Below are 19,315 nucleotides of genomic sequence, written 5' to 3' on the forward strand. Positions count from 1 at the left end.
TGCTTTTATTCTCTAAATGTTTGATAGAATTCATGAGTGAAACCATGTAAGAGTGAAGTTTTTTTGTGGGCAAATTGTTTTTCAACTTTATTGAAGAGTAATTGACATCTAAAAAAGTGTGCATATTAAAAGTGTGCAAACTGATGAATGTTAACATACGGACATGTCCATGTGACCACTACTACATGTATCTGTTCTTATCATACTCATTTTATGGTCTTTCTTGGAATTTTATTTGGAGGACTTTTTTCCCCATTTACATTTAATGTAATTATTTGTTTGGTTGCTTCCCCACCCCCCACTGACCTGCCATTTGCTATGTCTTGTTTCTCTGTTTTTGAATTTTTGTCCTCTTTTTTGGTAATAAAATAATTTTTAGTAATCCGTGCTAATACCTTTATTGTCCCCTTACTATACCTCTTTGTATTACATTTTTAATGGCCATTCTTTAGATTTATGTATGCAGTATTGCCTATTACTAACTTAGAGTTAATATTTTACCTCTTTATAGTAAATGGGTAAATCTTAAAACAGTATAGTTTTATTTACTTCCATTTTTTTTTGTGCTACTCTTTTCATATTTTTTATGTCAACATTTCTTTTAAATCCCACAATAAAATATTTTAAATTTTGTTTTAAACTGTAAGCTTTTTCTTCTTTTGGAAACGAACAAAAAGTATATCATTTATATTTATATATATGTTTACCATTTGTTTTTGTACTCTTCATTCCTGTCTAGTTCAGAGTTTCTATCTGGTATTATTTCTATCTGGTGTTACATCTGTCTGGTCTTCTTTCACTTTAGCCCAAAGAACTTACTTTAACAATTTTTGCGTGCAGGTCTGTTAGCAACAATTATTCTCAACCATTATTTGAGAATGCTTTTATTTCATCTTTATTTTTGAATGAAATTTTTGCTGGATAGAGAAATCGTAGTTGAAAGGATTTTCTCACAGCACTTTAAAAGTGTCTTTGAGACTACAATTTCTAATGAGAAGTCTACCATCATTTGTATTATTCTTCCCTTTTTTGTAATAAATCTTTTTCCTTTAGCTGCTTTGAAGGATTCTCTTTATCTTTGGTTTTTAGTAAAACCTAACAGTAGTTTTCTTTGTGTCTACTCTGTATGTGTTTGCTGAGGTTTTTGAATCTTAAATTAATGTTTTTTACTTAATTTGAGAAATTTTGGGCTATTATATTTTGTAAAATTTTAATGCTGCATTGTATTTCTCCTCTTCTTTTTTGGGACTTCAATTAAACAAATTTTAGAACACTTTTATTTACCACATATTACTGATGCACTGTTCAATTTTTTAACATTTTAAAATATTGCTGTACCTCAGAATTTCCATCAGTTTATCTTTTCTTTTAAGCCCTTGAAGATATTTATAACAGGTAATTTACTGATCATGTTTGCAAGTTACTATATCTGCATTGCCGTGTATTCCATTTCCCTTGAATACCCTTTCTTTGACAAGTGGGTCAATTTTACTTCTTTCTTATTGTGGCTAATATATGTGTATATATATATTTTGAAACAGCTTCAAAGTTCCAGAAAAGTTTAAAATTCAGCACAAAGAAGTTTTCTACCTGAATCTTTTGAGAGCATGTTACTGACATGTTGCCTCATCAACCCCTAAATAGTTTAGTGTGTATTTTCTATAAAAATAATATTCTCCTATGTAATCATAGCATGAGTGTAAGCGTCAAGAAAGTATCATTGATACATTACTAGCATCTAGTACTCAGACTACATCAAATTTTGCCAATTGATCTAAGGTCCCTTCTAGCAAAATGTTCAGTTTAGAATAATGCACTGCATTTAGTTGTCACACTTCTTCAGACGCTACAATTAGGAAAAGTTACCTACTATTTCCATGGTGTTCATGATCTTCACAATTTTGAAAATTACAAGTCACTTACTTTGTAGAATGCCCTGTTATTTGAGTTTGCCTAGTGTTTTGTCAGATTAAATTTGAGTAATGCATCGTTGCAGATAGCAATGAAATGAAGTTGTATGCTCATTGCATCCTGAAGTGGCACCTAATTTCAATTTATATAGATTCATGATTTTGTTATTTTATTCAAAGAATTATAATCCATTACCATCATTATATTTTTAATGCTAAAATTGTCCCAGATTTGGAAGCCTCTTAAAGCTGACTTCTGGTCCTTGTGGCATATCTCCACCAATCTTTGAGCATTTCTTTGTTTTCTGGTTCATCTTACACATTTAGTGTCCCAGCCCTAGAATTATCCATTTATCCAAGCATTCATGGTTCTTTTTAGTGAAAAATAGTATTTAGTAGGTAATGTCTATTGTGGTGCTATATACGCACAGACATAAACGTCTGTTATATATGTATGTGAGTGTATACATATATATGTATGTATAATATATATGCATTTACATGTATATATGTGTAGGTATACATTTATATGTATATATTTATATACACATACCTGTATCTATAAACCATGTTTATACTAATACTTCTAATCATAATTTGACAACACAGAATTTATTCTGATTTTCTCCCTTTTCATATTTATATTCTCTGGCAGTGATAAACCCAAATCTTATTATTTTTAATATATTTAACCTGTTTGATCAACCTCTTAGCAAGCAATCAACCTCTTGTTGCTGCCACCACCCCTATCCAGGTGGATGTCCTCCACATCCGACTCAAGGTCTCACACTGCACTGTGTCATTACATTTGTTCCACTATTTAGATACTGTCTTTTTCTTGCCAAGGTTCCAACTTCTTGTGTCTCCCGTCCCATGTAGGTTGCTGTAAGGAATTGAATTATTTCCCTCCAAATTTCATAATTTGAAGCCCTCACCCTTAATGTGACTTTCTTTGGAGATGGGACCCTTCAGGGGATAGTTAAGGTTAGAGGACGTCATAAGGGGGAAGCCCTAATACAGTATGACTAGTTTGCTTATAAGACGACACTCCAGGGATGTGCATGCACAGAAAAGGCTACATGAAGACACAATGAGAAGGTGGCATCTGCAAGCCAAAGAAGGAGGCCTCAAACTTGCTGATGCCCTGATCTGGAACTTTCAGCTTCCAGAATTGTAAGAAAAGAAATTTCTGTTGTTTAAGTCACCTGGTCGATGGTATTTTGTTTTAACAGCCTTAGCAGACTAATACAGTTGCCTCTTTACACTGTTCAAATTCCAGTGCCCCACGCTCAGCCATCCTACTGTGGAGAAATCCCTCTCAGTCTCTCACTTCAGGCTTCAACAACTGCTGCCAGGCCCACTCACTCTATTGGCTTCCTTCATACCCTTCCAGGTCGTCTCCTCATGTGGAAACCCTATTTCCGCCACTTGTTCTTCAACTCTCCATTGGCGATGGCTTCTCCAGTGGAAAGCTGCTTCTTCTTCTTATATTATTTGCATTCATGAATGGATGCTGTTCTCATCCTATCTGGACTCCCATACAGTACACCACACTGCCCCTCTGCAGGGACATCAGGTCAGCCTTCCATGTGAATATCATTCTTACTATGTTCAGGCTTGAAAAATGTGTATCAAATATCCCCTGCCATTTTCACGTTAAACCCTGATATTTCACACTGAGAAGCCCTTCTACCTGGACGCGTTCCTCATCCAGCTCAGGTTTCCAATCTGTGCTCCATGTAACTGTGACTCCCTCTTCCCTATCTCCCAAATATGGTTATTTTGTTTGCTTGGCTGCACTAACTGGCTTCAGACTAATCTTTTTAGGAAGAGAAAGAAAGATGAGCAAGGAAAAAAAAGAAGAAAATGAGAATTGTCTAGAAACTTTTTACTCTATACTGGACCTCTTAAATATTACGCTGTAAAAGCTCTGAATTTAGGGTTTTTTCTCTGAGGAATGTTGATTTTTGTTATACCAGACAGTTAATTCTGGCTGATCCCTCTAAGCACATGTGGGCTTGGGTTGACGCTTCTTACAGGGCAGTCTCTTTACGTTTTGCCTTCACTTGTAGCTCAAATTTTTTAGTCTCTAAATACAGTTTTACTCCTAAGCCAGATATTTATGGGGACATAGTTGGAAAGTGCAAGATATTTATCAAGCTACTCAAAGTTGGTGGGACTCCAATTCCAAACTCTATCTCCTTGGTGGTAGGTGCGAGCTGAAAATGTCTGCTCAGGCTTTTCAAACTTGTAGCTTATTTCCCTGGGCCACTTTAAGACTATTCCATGCAAGTTCAATTCTGTGGTAAATCAAGGATTTAATGGCAATTTATATATAGCTTTTGGTTCTCTCTCTTTTGGCTTCTTTCTATGATTTTCCTCCTCAATTTTCATCTGTTCTAATAGTCTCATTCTCCAGACTTTATCAGCTCCACTCTGTGAAACAAACTTTCTCCTTAAATTCCAGCCAACACACACAGTGTGGTGTGAGGTGTGCTCTCAGGAGTAAAATCTATGCTAATGTGGGCATCACTGTTTCATTCCATTCTTTCAAAGGTCACGTGCCTCCAGTTTCCACCTGCGTTTTGTTGCCATCTGATATTTTAAAATACTTATGGGTCTTTTTTTCTTTTTAAAGTTGTATTCTGAGTTTTTATTTGTTATTAGCAGGAGGCTTAGTCCAAGGAAATTTCCTTCACCAGTTTTAATATCTCTTAGTCATATTCTGAGTAGCCGAAAAAAATTTTCCTCTGTCATAAAGTGTTACGAATATTTTGAAGAAACAATTCAAATGTTAATCTTTCAAATAAAGGCACAAATGTAACATTCACATATTTTGATATGGTATCCAAAAAAAAATCACGCATATAATCTAGAAGATTTCTTATAGTCTTAGTAATTGTGACTTAAATATCTGTCCTGTAGCTTTCTTTGAGTTAAATAGACAAAAACTATATTGATAATAAGCTTATGAATAAAACATGATACTACAAAAAATATTTTGAAATAGGGAAACATTTGACTTTTCAAATTACGTATTTTATGCAAAAAGTTTCATGTTTATATATTTGGTAAAAATTCAATTCATTTATATTAAAAATTCAATTTAGAGTCCAGCCTTGTGTCATAGTGATTAAGTTCAGTGAGCTCTGCTTCAGTTGCCTGGGTTTGTGGGTTCAGATCCAGGGTGTGGACCTACACTGCTCATCAGCCATGCTGTGGCAGCGACCCACATATAAAGTGAAGGAAGAATGGCACAGATGTTATCTAAGGGCTAATCTTCCTCAAGCAAAAATAAAGTAGATTGGCAACAGAGGTTAGCTCAGGGCTAATCTTCCTCAGTAAAAAAAAAAAAAAAAAAAATTCAATTCAACCCAAATGTATTGAAAGTTCAAAGAAAAACATTGAACACAATTGACGTTTAATGAAACCAATGAATTTCCCTAGCTTAAACATCTGGCAAAAACAACATGCAAACCTAAACATTATCAACTAGATCTGTCTATCTGCCTATATCTATTTAGCCACACATACATAGACCTATACACATATACATTTATGTATATACAGATGTTACACACACATGCAAATACACACACACACACAAAGCTTCTTTTTTCTCTTGGCAATTTATTATAGACATCTTTTAATAAAGATTTTTCTAAATTTTTGACATGCAAATATTATTTCTCAGTAGGATTGTATTCCTTTAGGATTATATGTCTCCTTTTAATGGACATCTAAATTATTTACAGTTTTTGTTATCATGCAATACGTATTTTAATACAATATATACTTATGTGTTTATTCTAGTTCTTATACTGTACATTATTAGATATGGAATTGCTGGATGAAAGAAATTTCCAAAAGTTGCTGTTTTACTAAACCAGCTAAATAAATTTCAAGTCACACTAAAATGGTTTCCTCATACATTTCAAAGACCAAATACTTTAAATTATGTGGTTTCATTGGCTTTAGCTTAATTTTTCAAATTGGTTCACATGAAAAAATGTTTCACATTGATGTTTTAAGTTGCATTTCCCCAATATACACTGTAACCTCCATACAGAGTTGACATTCTGTTCATTTTTTCTTCAAATTCCCTGGTCACTTGCTTCGCTTATTTCTGTATTAGACTGTGTTTTGGTAGATGCATGGGCCTTCCTCTGTATTACAACTAATTAAGCTATTGCGGTTCCATCTGTCTTACATAGTTCTTTTCAGTCCATTGCCTGTTTTGAAATTCATTCACGGACGATTTCCCATGCAGACAGTTTTCGATTTTCTTAATCAAATCTGCCAGACTTTCTATTTGGCTTCTGAGTTTTTGATACCTTAGAAAGACCTTCCCACCCTAAGAGTATTCATGAAAAAAGAGTTTGCACCTCTTCATAAGTATAACACGGATATTAAATTATCTTTTACTTTTAGTAACTTGATCGGTCTAAATTTCTTTTGTGTAACATGGATTGAGATAGTTATAATATCTTACTCCCCCTAAATGGCTCACCAGTTGATCTGATAAAGTTTATGTGTTATGTATCCTTTCACAATTGTTATTTTCTATTAAACCACTTGTCGCTTTTAAAACTTTGTATTTTAATTACCTTTTTTAAATATTATTAATTGGAATAAATGAAACTTCTTATCTCAATTCTGATCAAAATTATCTCAGTGATGAAAAAATTTTAATGTAAATATTTGGCCAACTTTTTTCATTTATCTCTGTGTGTGTAACATCTCTGAAAATATTTCTTTCTAAATTATCTGTTTACATCTTATGTATGTTTATGTATATATTTATGAATGTATTTATACTCTGTCTCATACTTAAAGAAATTTAAGGCAGCTTCAAACATCATAAACTACAAAGACATAACTATAAATGAAATACATTTGTGAGAGAAGAAAAAAATATTTGAGACGTAAAAATTGTCCCACAAGTGAGGCTAAAAGTGAAACAGGAATCGATCTGCATGCTAAACCAAAGCCACAAACTCGGCTGTAAGTTTTCTAGCAGCCAATGAGAAAAGGGAAACCTAACCAAGAACTTAATGCACATTCTGAAATTGTATTTACGTGACAGGTAACTGTTTTTACTGCTTAGATGGAAATACTTTATATATATATATATATATATATATATATATATATATATATATTTCTTGATAAATGAAATCCAACCTCCTGGCTGAAAAATGTACAAAGTGGCTTTTATATTATAAATTCATTGAAAGTAAAGACTATATTTCATATATATATATTTTTTTAAGTAGTCTTTTTTTTTTGATGAGGAAGATTGGCCCTGAGCTAACATCTGTTGCCAATCTTCCCTTTTTTTTTTGTCCCCAAAGCCCCAGTGCATAGTTGTATATCCTAGCTTTGAGTCATTCTAGTTCTTCCATGTGATGCCACCACAGCGTGGCTTGATGAGTGGTGCATAGGTCCGCGGCCAGGATCTGAACCGGGGAACCCCAGGTCACAGAAGCAGAGTGTGTGAAATTAACCACTCAGCCATGGAGCCAGCCCCTATTCCATATAGTTTTGATCCTAGAATTTCAGGGTCCAGTGGGGCTAAAAATTATTACTAAATATACAGATGGTACCGACTTATAATAGTTCAACTTATGATTTTTTTTAACTATAATGATGTGAAAGTGATACACATTCAGTAGAAACTGTACTTCAAATTTTGAATTCTGATGTTTTCCCAGGCTAACTATATGCAGCAGGTTGCTCTCTCATGATGCTGGTCAGCTGACAGCAAGCTGCAGCTGCCAGTCAGCCTCGCAATCAGGAGGGTCAACAGGCGATACACTTACCACCATTCAGTACCTAGACAACTATTCTTTTGTTCACTTTCAGTACAGCATTCAATAAATTGCATTAGACATTCAACACTATATTATAAAATAGGTTTTGCATTAGATGATTTTGCCCAACTGTAGGCTAATGTGTTCTGAGCATTTTTATGGTAGGCTAGGCTAAGCTATGATGTTAAATTCATTTTCAATTTAAAATATTTTTAACTTACAATGTGTTTATTGGCACATAACCTTACCATAAGTCAAGAGAGATCTGTAACTATTTAGTATATTAATAACTCATTTAATTTTGCTATTATAACCATTATTCTCAATGAAATAATAAGCATTTTATCAGTATTGAGGTTTCAATCTTCCAGATATCCTGAGAGAAAGTGAAAATATGTTAAAATACAGTCTGTCCTGATACATTCTTTACATAGAAAAATAAAGAGACTAACTCTCGGCTAGCTAGAAGTGATTGATGCTATGGTTAATTTGTATTTAAATATCAGTTTGGGATTTTTCTTTTCAGCCATAATGGAATAACAAAGACTTCTCATTGTAAATAACCAGAAAACTGGATAAAGATATGAAATTACTCTTATAAGATGTTGGACAATGAGTGGCACAGGGACATGACCCCTGAGAGAAGGAAAACAAATGAGGGGAGCCTTACAAGCATAGTGGCTTCCTGCCTTAAGACAATTTCTTGACAGTTGACATAGAGAATGGTAAGCTAAGCAAAGTCCATTAGCCTCACAGAGATGAAGAGTAAGATCAGACTTGGCGGAATTTGAGGCAGCTGGAAGTTGCAGGGAAGAATTCTAGAAAAGAGGATACACACAGAAAAGACCTCCACCACTCTGTGTAGGTGGCCCCTTTCATTTCAAAGAATGAGTTCTAGGCCATACATGTATCGAATGAGAGGCCACAAAGCAGAACCAAGACTGATTAGGGATTTGCAAACTGAATAATTCCCAGGCTCACACAGAGTGGTGAGATAGTTGAGCTGTGTCCATTAAGAGCAGAAAGTCCTGAGTAGTCATCTGGGGAACAGAATTTTTAATTGAATACCTCCCCAAAAGAAAACTCCAAACCGAGATAGTTTAATTGGTTAGTTTTGTCAAACACTTAATAAAGAAAAATTTCTAATCCTACGCAAACTCTTTCAGAAACAAAAATGTAGTGAACACCTCCCGACTCGTTAACTTGAGTCCAGTATTACCCTGATACCAAAACCAAACAAAGAAAAGAGTGCATATCACAAGAATACAAAAACAAAACAAAACAATACACCTCATCCAATAGAGACTATGATGCTTTAAATATTTTAGCAAATTAAATGCAGCATATATATTAAAAATGGTGATGTGCCACAACCAAGTGAGTCTTATTCCTGGTGTGGAAAGTTTTGATTTTTACCATACAAAAAGCAATCAACGTAATTCATTATTTTCAGATAGTAAGGGGAAAAAAGCATAATACTCTTAACATGTGTGGAAAAAACATTTGACAAAATTCAACAGCCATTACTGAGAAAAACTCTCAACAAACTAGGACAAGGAGAGAAGTTCTTAAGCTGATAAAACACGTCTATGAAAAACTTACAGCTAATACAATTCTTGATTATTAACTTCTGTTTCCAGCTATGAGGGAGTAACAAGGACCAGATATACCTAATGTCTTAAATTGCTGAAGATTTATAAAAATTATATGAAAGAATGATGATGAATTATTAATTAGTAGGCAGTACAAGGCAGTGATCCCTGAGAAAAGGGGAAGAAATAAGAAGTAGAGCCCTGTGAGAGCCTTCCATTATTTCCTGGGGAGATTCCAAGCTGTAGTGCAAGAAGGGAGATGCTAAGGGAGCCCAGCAGTCTCACTGAGTAGAGAATATACGGTTTGGCATTCGGGGAAGCCAAAGAGATGCTAGAATTTGCAGAGCAAAACACCAGAGTGGAGAGAGCTGCGAAAAGAGACAGCATTCCAGAGATCTGTAAAAGGGTTCCTTCGAGTCTTTGATAGACTCCTTATCTGAACATGTGAGGAAAGTACTCAAGGAGGGTGGTGGTGGGAGAATCACTTAAGAAGAGAGGACAGAACCATCCCTGAAGCTCACAGAGCTGGAAATAGTTTTTGTTTCTCCTAGTCAAAGTTAAGTGTCCTTTTAGTACTGGCATCACTTAGAATCCTCAAAATGGGACTGCCTTAGTTATGGGGACAATTGTTTAGATTACAACCTAGATGAAAGGCTGCCCTGGGCACCTGCAACCAAGCTCAAAACAAGTCATGGGGGATCAAAAGGATTCAAAGCAAAGAGGGATATTTGACCCATAACTAGGAGAAAAGTAATCAACAGAAATAGACCTATGATACAGATGATATAGATATGATGATGTAGATTATAGAATTAGGAGATTAGGACACTAAAATCATTATTATAAATAGACTTTTAATACTTCCAAGAAGGTGGAAGAAAGTATGAACATGATGAGAAACAAATGAAAAATGTAATGACACAAATCAAATTTCCAGAGATGAAAAATATATATGAAATGAAACATACTTTGGATGAGATTAACAGAAGATTAGATGTTTCAGAAGAAAAAAATATTAATGAAAGCAAAGACATAGCAATATAAAGTATTCAAAAGGAAGCACATAGAGAAATAAAAACACAAAAAAAGCAGAGAATCCATGACCTTTCAGTAAAGAGCAAAAAGGAGAGAGGAGGTAAGAACTCTTGGCCAGAACTTTTCTAATTTTATGAAATCTATATACTCACAAAACTAAGAATTTCAATGAACTCCAAGAAGAAATAATTATGAGGAAAATAATTATGAGGAAATAATCACACCAAGCCACATCATAATCAAATTGCTTAGAACAAATGATAAAGAGAAAACCTTAAAAGCAGCTGGGGTGAGAGGAAGACAAATTATATACACAGAAAAAAGATATTTATGACAACAGACTTGTCTCCAAAAACTGTGTTTTACAGCAGACAATGGGGTGAAATCTGTCAATTACTGAAAGAAAATAAAACCACCAACTTAGAATTCTGTATGCATAAAAATACCTTTCAAAAATGTAGATAAATAAAGCTTTTAATTGACTATCAAAAGCTGAAAAAATTTACTGCCATCATATCTGTGCTACAAGAAGCATTAAAGGAAATTGTTAAGACAGAAGGATAATAATACTAGTTAGAAATTTGGATCTACATAAGGAATGTGGAGTGCCTCAAATGACAAATATGTGGGTGAATATATTTTTTAAACCCTCTTTTCTCATTATATTAAATCTTTTTAAAAGATCATTGACAATTTAAAGCAGAATAATGACAATGTATTATGGAGTTTATGACATAAATAGAAAATTATACGTCATCAATAGCACAAAGGGCTATATAATTATGTAGAGAATATACATTTTAAGATTCTTATAATAAACTTGAGGGAGGATTCTTAAAGATGGAAAACTGCATGTTTTCCCTGTAAGACTGGGAAGAGAGTAAAAATGTCCATTTCGCCATTTCTATTCAACATTGTGCTAGAAGTCCCAGTCAGTTTAATAAGACAAGAAAAATAAACAAATGGATTAGTGGTTGTAGAAGGAGTAAAGCTTTCTATGTGTATATGATAAGTTTGTGCATGTAAAAAAACCTTAAAAATATACAATAAAGGTATTAGAAATAATAAGTGAGTTTAGCAATGTTGCTGGTTAAAAGTTAATATATGGAAAAAACTTTTTATTATATACCAGCAATGAGTAATTCTAAAGGGGAAATGAAAATATATAATTTATAATAGCATAAAAATGTGAAATATATTAAAATAAATTTATCTAAATATACACAAGAACTATACAATAAAAAACTAACAGCATTGCTAATAGAAATTAAAAGAAACCAAAATTAAGAGAGATGTGTCATGTTTATGAGTTGGAAAATGCACATTGTTAAAGTGTAAATTCTCCCAATTTTGTTCTACATATTTACACACTACAAACAAAATTCTAGATAGATTTCTTACAGAAATTGAAAACCTGATTTTAAAATTAATACAAAAGTGCAAAGGGCCTAAAATGACCAAAATAATTAAAAAATATATTTCTGAAGTTATAAAACTTCCACTATCTGATTTTAAGACTTACACTATTAAGGTACAGTAAGCAAGATAGTGTAGTTTTGGCTTAAAGACAAACAGCTAGATCAGTTCAAGAGAAGAGAAAGTCCAGAAGCAGACCTGTGCATATACAGATGATTGATTTTCTCTAATGTTTCCAAGGAAAATTAGTAAAGAAAGGATAGTTTACAACAAATAATGTTTAAAGAAATGGATATCCATAAGCAAAAGAAAAGAACACTGACTCTTAACACAAATTGTAACTCCAAATAGATCATAGTCCTAAACACAAAAGATAAAATAGAAAACAAGGGAATACGGGAGAAAATCTTCATGTCCTTGGCATAGGCAAAGATTTTTTAGATCAAAAAAAGAATAAATTGATAAATTAGCCTTCATAAAAATTAAATGATAATTCTGCTCTTCAAGAGACGCTGTTTAGAAAATAAGAAGACAAGCCACCAATTGGGAGAAAATATTGGCACTAAATATATTTGATTAATGACTATATATAGAATACGTAAGTACCATTTAAAATTCAATCGCTAGAAAATAGTCAACCCAGTAAAAATGAACAAAATATTTTAACAGACATTTCACAAAATGAGACATAAGAAAGGTCAAAAAGCGCATGAAAAGATGTTCAATGTCACTCATCAGTGAAGATGCAACTTAACACCAGAATGAAAAGCCTCTACATATATTTTTTAATGTCTAAAATAAAATGACTGGCAAAACTCAAAAGGTGACAATATTACAAAGCAACTGGAACTCTTTTACATTGCTGGTGGGATTGCAAAATTATACGTGTTAGCAATTTTTTCTCAAGTTAAAATATCCTTACCACGAGAGCCAGCAACTACTCCAGGCTGAAATGAAAACATGTGTTCATATTTGTCCCTAGAAACATTTGAACATGAATCTTCATAGCTGGTTTACTGATCAGAAGTCCAAACTTCTGGAAACAACATAAATATAACTGTTAAATGGATAAATAATAGCCTGTTCATAAGTGGAATAATGCTCAGCAATAGAAAGAATGAACTATTGTTGACATGCAACAATATGGATGGATCTTAGCAACACTATCCTGAGGGAAAGACACCAGACACAAATGAGTGCACACTGCGTGATTTCGTTTATTTGAAAATCTAGCAAAGACAAATAGAATAATTGTGACAAATGGAAGTTTGGTAGTTGCCATGGGTGAGGATGGAATGGACTGGGAAGTGTTATAGGGAAATGCTTTAGAATAATGAACAAAATATTTTTGCAGTGCTGGTTGTACAAACGTACCGACTTATCAAAACTCATAAGTACATTGTGTTGCAGTTTGAATGTGTTTATAGGATCCATAAAAATAAACTGACAAGGAAAAGAACTTTCCTCGTATACCACAGAGAGGCAGTGAGTTGACTAAAGTATGACATAGCCATCTTGAAACATCGGTATTCATAAAATAGAATTTAAAAAGTCAAAGTTTAAGAGCTTAATCAGGAAAAATAAGGACATTCGAGAAGTTTGCAGAAAAAAGATAATTTTTAATATATGGAAATGCTTATATCAGTAGTTCTCTGCTATGCTGAGCAAAAACTTAATCAGAAATACTTGATGATATTATTAACGCTTTGAGACCAAAGAACACTTATAGATATTAAACATTTATTCTGACAGAAAATATTTTTATTAGAAGACATTGTGGGCAAAATGATGGAACACATCCAATGTTTAAATAGCTTGAAAATTTGGCAGATGCTGAGTTTCCCTTTTTGTCTCTATTCCATGGCTTTCTTGTATCAATCGGAATATCTTTAGAGAAAAGAACATGCCAATCGTTCTATTTATGTTAGCAGGTTAGTTCCACTGTCATTTTCATGATACCTCTTTCCAGAAATCACTAGCTCTGACATTCTTCTATAGTTTAGAAACTGGATCTCAAAGTGTACAACATTGCTATAAAAATCTCATCTCTGAAATTCTCTTATTTCAATAACAAAATGTAAAGCCATTGTGAACTAATTGGCTAACAGAAGGAAAGAGCAGACAAAGAGTGATTAATTTTATAAGAAATGGAGAATTAATAAGGGATTTTTTTAAAAACTGTGGCAACTGATGGCCTTGATTACCTGGATGTTGATGGACTATTCTCATTTAAGTACTTACATCATTTTATTATCAGTCCTAAAATCATTTTAATGTCTCTATATCTATCCTGGTCCATTTTTTAGTATCTAAAATATTTTCATTTACAATTCTTTTAAAATAATTCCTCTAGCTGACTTTCTTGCCTCCCTCTGGTTTTGCCTATCTTGTCTCTCTCTGTCTTACCTTTATTTCAACACTAAGTGTTCATTGGGACTTCCCCGAGTTTTCTCTTTTCTACATGACTTTTAAGTTTAAACTCCACCTCTTTACACATTTAATTTCTCTTTCATTGCTTCATGCATGCAAATAATTTCATGCAAACCTAGCCTTTATTTGCTGTGCGTTTTGAGCCACACATTCTCATTTTATCTTCTCAAAGTGGTCTGGACTAATCTGGATACAGCAAATACTTGCTTTTGACTAGTTTTGGATAAATTGTTATTATGAAAAAATTGCCAAAATGTGAAATAATTTCAACATAAAATAATAATTAATTATTGCTTAACAAAGGTGGACCTTTTCTTTCCAGGGTATTTCCAGTTACCTAGAAAAGATAACCCTATTTTTACAGAGGGGACTCTTAAATCCTTCCTGGGGAAGCATACATCAGTGCTTGAGTTTGAGGACTTAGGTGACTAAGAATTTGTCATAGGAAGAAGTTTTATTTATTTATTTATTTTTGGTGAGGAAGGTTGGCCCTGAACTTACATCTGTTGCCAATCTTACTCTTTTTTCTTGAGGAAGATTGTGCCTGAGCTAACATCTGTGCCAATCTTCCTCTATTTTGTGTGTGGGATGCCATCACAGCATGGCTTGAGTCATCTAGGTCTGCGCCCAGGATCCAAACTCGTGAGCCCGGGGCTGCTGAAGTGGAGTATGCGAACTTAACCATTATGCCACTGGGCTGGCCCCTAGAAATTTTAATTTTTTTTAACATGCAAAATTCCTTCGTGGACTTATATTTTACATATTATGAAATCACTGACAGTTTTCATGCTACAAAACGGTACATTTTTTACACTATTTAAACTTTTTGCACATTTTAATAAATATATATTTAATATACTAATTTCTAAATCTTTATTCTATTATTGGAAAATTAGCTTTTTTTCTTCACCTTTATTCCACTTTCTATTCAGCAAATATTTATCTTGTGTCCATCAGCACTGTACTCCTGTACAGTGGTGGACAAGACAAAAATCTCAACCTTACTGATTTGCACTGCATGGAATTTTCATATCTGTAGGGAATTAGGGCTTTTGTGTCTGATTTCCTGAGTTGTAATTTTACTTAACTTTCTTACTTGAGTAAGATACTGCGCATAACTAAGCCTCAGTTTTCTCAACTATAAAATGGGAAGAATAACACAAACTTTATATGTTTGCTCTGAGGATTCCTAGGAATAATGACCATAGAGCATCTTGTCTGAAGTAAACATGAAAACACAGTGTTAAAAGAATTACTGGGTCCAAAGGAACTTCCATCATCCGCCACAACTGTACTTGTGCCCCCTGGTCGGTCAGCAGCCTACATTACTACTTCCCTGACACTGGGCCTTCAGTGGGACCCCCTGGTCCAGGATCTTAACCCAGTCCTTGGTGCCTTGGGATCCCAATGAACATGTCTGTTAACGAATGGGAAGAGTTTCTGTTGCATAGTGTTACTTTACCCGATAGTTACATAACTAAGGATGTCCTTCAACCTTTCCAATAGAGTTAAGATGATAGACTTCAAGGTAAAAATTTTCTGACCTCATCTGTGATAAGAAATATTTATCCACTTCTCTTTTTAAGGGAAAAAATATGTATATATACATATAAATATATCTGTGCCGTAGTAGATCCATTATTGAATAGCAAATGATTTACTAGGATTTTGATGTTATCCTCATTTTCTGGTTCTATGCAGTTACCTGTGCCGTCTTTATTTGTCCTGTTTAAATACATTGGTTTCTATGATTGATGGGAAAATATTATAAACTATAACGAAGAATCTACCTGAATCTCTCACTCTTTCCTTCTCACATGCCCATCTCTCACATGTATGTCGTCCATTCGGTAATGGTACTGTTTCTAATTATTTACTATCAATTGCCCATTTTAACACCTCCTTTAGATACCATCTAATACCAAAACCCAGTTCTTAAGCTCTATATTTCATTTTTTCCTTCATTTCTAGTTTTGAAGCAGGGGTTTAAGTGCCATTTAGTTTCCGTGCTGTATAATAGGAATGTTAAAAGATATTTTAGAACCAAAACAACTATTTCATTTTCCTTACATTTATTATTATAGGCTTCCTTAAACTCAGCAGTTTTAAAGCTTTATTTTTAGAGGCAAGTCATTCTAGATGGCAGGGGACTGTTATTTGGCACTGAAACAATGAACTGTGTCCTATTCTTCTTTGAGACCTTTCTTTTTTTTTTTGCCAGCAAATAGCCAATTGTGAAAGATCTATTTTTCTCAGTTTTGAGTTCCAAAGTCCCATCAATCATACCAGACCTGGGGGGAGAAAGCATCATGTGCGCGCTAACATTTTCAAGCCCAAAGCTGTGTTGCTGCTCTCTCTAGCAGCACCATCTGCTCTGAGCCAAGTTTAAAGCCGAGGGACTCCAGTAAACCCACACGTCAAAACTTCCCACTACGAGAGGAAATCATCCTAAAGGATCTGTGTGAAATGTGAGCCACGCGCTTCAAAAAGAAGGCAGCAATGTTTGCAATGACACCATAGAATTCAAACAGAGGGCCTATTCCAGAACTCACAAAGAAGCAGCTAGGCCAGGAGGTGGCACACTCCAAGAAACCGCAGAAATTCCAAGGATGTGAAAAAGAAAAAAAGCGGATCAAAGTATTATCGTGAATAAATGTAAGCATACTTTAGTGATGCTGAGGAAAAAAAGGACTTTCTGAAGTTCTGAATGTAGATGAAGATCTTTTCTCAACAGTATTTTATTTCCCTTATTAGAATTTTTTTAAGTAATCTTTAGTGATATTTAATATTGACAATATTTTTAAAGCATGAGATTGCATTAATTTTAAAAAAATAGGCTGTCAAAGATGAAAACTGTGTTTAAAAAGCCCTAAAACAATGAGACAATCATGTTGTGGGTGAAGAATTTTTAAATGAAATAATAAAAATCTTATTTTTATGCTGTTGTTTAAAGCTATAAAATGCTTTTATTTTAATCATTTAAGTGGTCTTAAGTTCTTTATGTTTATATGTATTTTCCTATAGAAATGATGAAATAATAGAACTTATGTTCCTAACCAGAGTTTAATATACAACAAATTATATAAATGAATATATACATCATATTTAATTGTTACATACATTTTTCTCCTGAAAGTTTAACACAGTAATACAACAGCCAGGTGTACACTTGTCATTTTCTTGTAATTATTCAATTTTGTCTTCACTTATAGGGTGTTATCTTTTGTAGAAAGCCCATGGTGAAATTTGGGAAAAAAATGATAACAAAGGAGAAAAGACCAAGAAATCTTCAAAAAAATAGCAATGTGGAAATTATGAGCTTGAAAGATCCCCAGGAATGGAAAATTTGAAAAAAAGAAAGTCTATTAAAGTTTAAGAATGAGGGGATGTTTTATTACATTCAACCAGGTGGATCAGGGAGATGGGTTTTTGTTCCTGTTTTTTGCTGTGAATGTTAACCATTGCTTCAGTTACTACTTTGCTATAGAATAAATCACTCCAAAATTTAGTGGCTTAACATTTATGATTACATCTCACAGCTCTGTGTGTTGACTAGGATTGGCAAGGCGATTTTCACTCAGCGTCCTTCACGCAGTTGAGTTCAGATGGTGAAAATACTCTTGATGATGTCGCTATTTTAATTAAAACAAACATGAGTGCTATATTTTCTATGAAACAAAATTTAACGTTATTAATGAAACATACAAGATTTTTATGAATTTGTCTTTATCTTCTGCTCTAAAATGGTCTCTGCTCTTTAGTGCTTACATACTTGTAACATTTTAACATCTGTTCCCGAACTTACTCAAGAGATATACATCTTTCCAAAACCAGTGATCAATTCAATCAAATTTTCTGTGAATCTAACAAAAATTAATCCTTCCTTTCTTCTTGAAATACTATATTCTCAAGCCTTAGTCAGTTTTTCTCCTAATTCTGTGGTTATTTCTTCTTAGTCTTTTTATTGCTCTCCCCTTCTCAAAGATCCCTTTTTAAATTTCGCATAACATCTAGACACTTATGATTCTCAGTTGTCTCTTTCTAGACCAGACTTCTCACTTGGCTCTAGGCTGAACATCTGCGGGGGATCGCAACCACTCCATGGCCAAAATGAAACGAGTGCTCACATGTTCTCACCAAATCTGCTTTCCTCTGAAATTCTTCTTTATGAGTCGTCTCTGATTTTCCGCATTTTTATACATCCCTTTTCTAATCCATTAGAAATTTTTGTTAGCATTATCATCAAAATATTTCATGAGTCTAACCACTTCTCACTATTTCCATTATCAAAACTCCAGTCCAAATGCCATCATCTCTCTTCTGGACTTGTGCAACCATCTCATTGGTCTCCTTGCCTCTTCTTCTGCTGGCCTACAAGTTCGTCTCCCACACAACAACAAATTGGCCAAACTAAAACATGAATCAGATCACATCATTCTCCTGCTTAAATCAGTGCAGAGGCCACCAATTATACACAATAAAAACCAATCTTCCTTCTGTAGATGATAAGACCTTACGTGATCTTGTCCCTCCTCACATGCCTCATATAATCTACTTTCCACTCTGTGCCGTACATTCTAGCCAATTACACTCATCACACTTCAAGCATGTAAAACATGTTCCTGTTTCACTGTCTTTGTGTTAGGAAAGCTATTCTTTTATATATTTTTTAAAATAATTATTTTTGAGTATGGTATGAGGTAGAGATTAAGGTTTAATTTTGTTTTTACATAATAATATCTAGTCATGCTATAACATTTGTAAAAACACTACACTTTCCTACTAAATAGCTTTAATGCCATTGTCCAAAATCCATTGTATGTGTGTGGGTCTCCTTCTGGACTCTATTACCTTCCAGTAATCAATGCACCATCCTTACATCAACACCACACTGTCTTGATTTCTGTATCTTTTAAAATGTCTTAGAATTAGATAGCATAAGTCCTCTAGTTTTGCTCTTTTTTTTTTTAAGATTGTTTTGTTCCTATAGCTCACTTACCCATACGCAATATCTCTTTCTTCTCTGGGAGCACTTAACATTAGTTCTTCATCTCTGATATTTGTACACGTGGTACCATGTGCCTACTTAAAAAAACTATTACTATTCTTTTTCTCCTTG

Source organism: Equus asinus, chromosome 24 (assembly GCF_041296235.1).
Source record: "Equus asinus isolate D_3611 breed Donkey chromosome 24, EquAss-T2T_v2, whole genome shotgun sequence".
NCBI lineage: Eukaryota > Metazoa > Chordata > Mammalia > Perissodactyla > Equidae > Equus > Equus asinus.